The sequence below is a fragment of the Peromyscus maniculatus genome, chromosome 16, assembly GCF_049852395.1.
Source record: "Peromyscus maniculatus bairdii isolate BWxNUB_F1_BW_parent chromosome 16, HU_Pman_BW_mat_3.1, whole genome shotgun sequence".
Taxonomy (NCBI): Eukaryota; Metazoa; Chordata; class Mammalia; order Rodentia; family Cricetidae; genus Peromyscus; species Peromyscus maniculatus.
In genome coordinates this window covers 62,746,602-62,752,219 of record NC_134867.1, presented here as the reverse complement: position 1 = coordinate 62,752,219, position 5,618 = coordinate 62,746,602, and the positions used below count along the sequence as shown (strand labels likewise).

The 5,618-nt window shown below is 44.2% G+C and overlaps 1 pseudogene across 1 annotated transcript; it reads right to left on the bottom strand.

The window, feature by feature from the left end:
* Positions 1-398: 398 nt before the first annotated feature.
* LOC102915022 (polyadenylate-binding protein 1 pseudogene) lies at positions 399-3,457 on the bottom strand (annotated as a pseudogene). Its single transcript, XR_013045151.1, has one exon. The product of XR_013045151.1 is annotated as a polyadenylate-binding protein 1 pseudogene (transcript).
* Positions 3,458-5,618: the final 2,161 nt, after the last annotated feature.

Here is a 5,618-nt window from a genome sequence, read left to right as displayed (position 1 = left end):
CATCTTTTCACTTTTCTTTCTGTGAACTCAGTGTTTAATGCCCGTGTATTTCACTGCTTTTCCATGTCCTCTAACAACACTGAGAGTCTCAATACTGTGTAAGTCATTAGGTGTAAATTTGATGGTAATTATGTTTACCGACAGCTATTAACACCCCCAAATGAGAACAATGTATTTTAATTGTATATTACCAAAAAGCTGGTCATTTTGAAATCACTTGCATAGATGCTTGCTATTAGGTTTTGTATAAATCTTTGTATTTACAGTGATTTATGCTGCAATCTACTGTTAAGAAAGAATACTGAGAAATAATATTGTAGTTTTTCAGTGACACAGAATTACTGTTTTAGGACACAAAAATAATTCAACCACAAAAAATAAATTTAAAAATACATTAGTATTTGTGAAAAACAGCTTTATTGTGTAGATCAGTATTCACGAACACCAAACCCCTTGTTGAATTCCTTTTCTTCTTAAATCCCCCCTCTTTTTGTGGAGGAAGCCACTCATCAGCACTTCCTTCTCCAGAATGCACTAGCTCACTTCTGCTTCAAAGGGCAAGACTCTCATCCTGAAATCTCCTGTTTGGGTTCTCTGGGGCCTGAAAAAAAATCACATTAACCCTAATCCCTCCAAACCATCTCTTCTATCTCCATGTCTCCGGTCTCCCTCCTTCCCTCTTCCTGCCTCTGTGTTTTTGTATAGTATAGTTTTTAATGACCTCATACTTTTGTCTTTACCTTCTCATCTATCCCGCCAAAACACAGCTCCAAGAAACCAGGATGACGAACATAACTTTTATGGCTGTAACAATTCACTTTTTGTAGTTTGTGCTACAGACACAAGTTTCTAAGTTGAAGGTGGTTTTTTTGGTGCCACTAATTGATGGGGTTGAGAATTACAGACTGCATGTGTTCTGTTTATGGCAACAAGTGTGTGGAAATAGTCGGTCACAAGCAATAGCCTGCCTGGCGTCTCAGAGGGCTTACTAGGCAACAGTGACACCTTTCTTTTCCCCTCTTACTCTTTAAAGGGAGTTGTAGTAAAGCAAGAATGTTATGATCCAATCGTGTTCCCTTGCTCAGTTATCAATTCTATTACTTAGAACTGACATCTGGAGCTATTCGAATTACAACTCAAGAGGTGCTTTACATTTTTTCACTTTGCTGAAAAAAGAAATCAATTCCCCAAAGTCCATAAAATGTTCGTTTGTTTTTAAATTTCACTGTTTCTGTCGTCTGTTGTCTTAAGCCAAGTGCTCTTGGGGCCTGCATTGCTCACCAGACCCGGCACAGAAGATTCTCATTCCCTTTTCATTTAGTTTCGATTTTGCTTCTCTTTTCCCCCCATAGTTTTCCGATGTCCAGATAATGTTCTTCAGTGAAGCAGGAGTTTCATGCTTTCATTTGCTCACCTTTAAGCAGTTGGGACACCAGTGACACTGCCGGCCGCTTGCTGGGGAGTCTCTTTCATTTGGTGGGCTTGCAGCACAGTTAGAGCTTCATCAACTTTGGCGTGGAGACACTCCGGAGAGTCAAGCATGTGGCGTAGTTCTAAATTATCAATCTCCAACAGCATGCCAGTGATTTTACCAGCTAGAGCAGGGTGCATGGCTTGTATGAGAGAAAACAGCCATTCCCCCAGCATTTGCTTTTGCGCTTGAGGAGAAGCCGACGCCAGCATGGAGGCAGTCAAAGATGCTTTGTTACCTTGGACAGGAACAGCAGACCGCTGCATGGTGACTTGGGGCTGTGTGTTAAGATGCTGAGGGGGATTGCGGACTCCAGAGGTATATTTATACTGGGGAACTGTGCGGGCAGCAGGAGCAGCTGCCACAGAAGCAGTGGCGGGATGTGGGCCCGTCATCTGCGTGGAAGTGTTGGCTGCACGATGTGTTGGCATACTCCGTAGAGCCTGTGAGGAAGCTGGTCCCGAACTACCAAATGATGGAACAGTAGATGGGTGGATGGCACTAGACATATTTTGGAACGAATGAGCTCTGGCACCCTGAGCACTCCCACGGGGACTCGGTCCCTGCTGCGTAGTTTGGTTAGGAGCAGAGTATGCTCCACGGTTCTGAGTCTGTGGTGTTGCTGTCATGAAGTAACCTGAAGGAGCCTGGGCTGGCTGGAAAGGGTTGATGACCGGGTTGGCGCTTGCCATTCTCTGCATGTACTGGTTACTGAGGTGAGCCTGCCGCTCCTCTTTGCGTTGAGCTAGAGCTACATAGAGTGGTTTGGTGGCCACAATCCTACCATTCATTTCGGTAACTGCTTTAGTGGCTTCTTCCGGAGAGGAGAAACATACAAAGCCAAACCCTTTGCTGCGACCCCCCTCCATGGTAACCTTGGCGCTAGTGATAGTACCAAACGGAGAAAACTCCTTCCGGAGACGCTCGTCGTCAATGCCATCATCAAGGTTTTTCACATAAAGATTAACACCTTGGCATCTGATGCTTCTGTCTTGGGGTGGTACCTGCTCAACTTTGCGCTTATCTTGCTTCATCTGTCCGAACTTGTGCTTCAGTTCGGTCTGTCGTTCCACTTTTTTCTGAGCTCGACCAACATAAATCTGTTTTCCATTGAGGTCTTTCCCGTTCATCTCATCCACGGCCTTCCGTGCATCTTCATGCCTTTCAAAGCTTACAAATCCAAACCCTTTGGATTTTCCACTGTCATCAGTCATGACTTTAACACTCAAGGCAGGCCCAAACTTGCCAAAGAGACCCTGGAGTCTCTCATCATCCATGTCTTCTCCCAAATTCTTGATGTAAACATTGGTAAACTCTCTAGCCCTGGCTCCAAGTTCAGCCTGCCTGTCCCGGCGAGACTTAAATCGCCTCACAAATACTTTGCGATCATTTAGGAACATCCCGTTCATTTTCTCAATTGCTCGTTCAGCTTCTTCCTGGGTCTCGAAGTGTACAAACCCATAACCCTTGGAGCCGTTCTCATCACAGACCACCTTACACGAGAGGATGTTCCCGAAGGCAGAAAACGTATCATACAGCGCTTTGCTGTCAATGGACCTGTCCAGATTTTTGACGAAGATGTTGCCTACGCCACTTTTGCGCAGCGACGGGTCCCGCTGAGACCACATGATGCGGACCGGCTTGCCCTTTATCACATCGAAATTCATGGTGTCCAAGGCCCGCTCGGCGTCCTCCAGCTGCTGGAAGTTGACAGAGGCGTAGCCCAGCGAGCGGCGGGTCGTCCTGTCCCTGTACACCCGGATGGAGAGGATGGGCCCGGCGGGGCTGAACTTCTCATAGAGCATGGCCTCGGTCACATCAGGGTGCAGGTCCCCCACATAGAGCGAAGCCAAGGAGTAGCTGGGGTCGCTGGGGTTCATGTCTGCACAAGGCGGCTGGGCAAGGAGAGGGACCAGTGCAGGAAGAGAAGGTCACCGGAATGGACAGCCCCTCAACGGCCTAGAACTCCGTGGTCGCTTCCGGTGGGGAGCGAGGCGGTGGTGCCTTAAGAACCAAGGTCCGGGTGCAAGCCTGCCTCCACATCCGGGTTCCAGACACTGGTGCCCAGTTGGTTCTGGCTGGTCTCCCATTATGGAATCCAAGTATTGGGTGCGCGGATTTGAGGATTTCTTTTCTTTTTTTAAATGGTGGAAGGGGGTGATAATAAATGTTTGTTCTGAGTTTAAATTGTACACTTTATGTGTCCTGCACTGACTTCAGGGGACGGTAAAGATGCTTTCAAGGGAGCTACTCAACTCCTGAGATGAAGAAAAAATTCAAGATCACAATGCTTCCGTGAATAATACATTTTAGTCTGTTCCAGCTCAGTCTAGAAAGTTGATAACAGATGATACAAACAGACAGGCATGCAAACACACACACAGGAGGTGGGGCCGAAGAAAAATCCCCTTGGAGGTAGTTTTCCATTCATATTGCAAAAGAAAAGTTTCAATACAAATGTTCTTGAGAGCTTAGAAATTAATCAGAGGGGAGGTGGGGGAAGAACTTGGAAGAGAGGAGGAAAGGGAAACTGATACAAATAACAATAATAATAATAATAATAATAAATCATTTTTAAAAGAAATTAATCAAACCGAAAGTCCCCATCCAGGTCATTGCAGCACGCTAAAGCAAATTATCATAGAGTAAAAACCAACGCTTGGGAGTCCTATATCAAGGTGTTAGTAGAGTGTGTTCAGTGTGTGTTTGTGGGGTGGGTGTGGCTCTGTGTGGGGATGGGGGTGGGGAGTGTGGGGGTGTGGGGAGTATGGGGGATTTCTCTTGAATGTAGATGGCACCCCCACTATAAACTCAAATGTTAGGAAGGAGGCTTTCTGGAGGCTGTTGAGGAAGACAATATTCGTCCAAAGGCCATAACCTCATTGATTAGATTTCAGTATATAAATTTTGAGGGGAAAAAACATTTAGAACAGTGATATCATTCAGTTTGGCTGCTTTGATGTGGTTTTTTAAGAATATGACAAGAAGTGGTCTCCTGTTTAAGTGTTTCACATTAGGGCCATCAAACTATGAATATAATATACCATAGGCTCAAACTTCATACTTCAGTCTAATTAAAAAAACTCATAATTTAGAGAGCAATGAATCGACTCTCTGTTGGCATATACTTTATTCCAGATGCAACTAATTAGTAATAGGAAGATAGTGAGTGGCTTGGGGATGTTTATGTTATGTGGTAGGGAGGTATAGCTAATAAGCTACCAAGGGCATAGCTCCGGGAGACGGGAGGATGTGTGAAGAGCATCCCTCCTCATGCTAAGTACCTCCCTGGCCCCTTAGTGGGATCATTTATTATTATCATCAGTGCATTTGTGTGTTAGTAGACAATGTTTACACTTCCCAAAATACTTTATATGCACAATGGCATGAAATGTCTTCAATGCCACCAGTAACACCACGTTTCTTTACAAGAAACTGAATTTCTGAGAAGCCAAGGTACTCAAAGAAGTACCACTTTTGTTTGACAAATATAAATTATGACTTACTGTTTCATAACCCTTGATGATCTTTGCTTGAATGTACATTTTGTTGCAAATTCAATTAATCAGAAATTGGAATCTCTCAAAAGTTACTAAAGTACTATAAAAAGTATAAAGTTAATATGTTAAATTATATTCTCCATTTCACCAATATCAGCTGTTTCGGGGCTCTTCACTGCCCCTCCCTCTTTCTCTGTGACATTGAAGAAGGTACTCGGGTCCTGGTGCTTGCTGGGCAGCTGCAATGTCCATCACTGAGCCACACCCCCAGCCCTTAATTATCAGGCTTTTTCACAGCGGGTATCTCATATATGTTTCAGAAGCTCTGGTTCTATGTGATCAAATTTGCAATTGTAAAACTCTTGTTGGCTATAATCTATTAGAACCAAGTTGATCTACAGATGCTGTCTATGTAGTTACTTTGTCTTCTAAACTGTGTTCTTTTGGGAATTTCCTTCTATAACATGGACCTAACTCAGCCCAGACATCAAAGCCTGTGAAATCCCTGAGGGAATAAAGAATCTACACACAAAGAATTGAAACCAATTGTCACCAAAGGAAGGATCAGAGACCAACCTAGGCTAAGAACAAGCTGCCATATAGAATTCATAAGCCAAGTTTCTCTTCTAATGAACAACAAAAAAGTA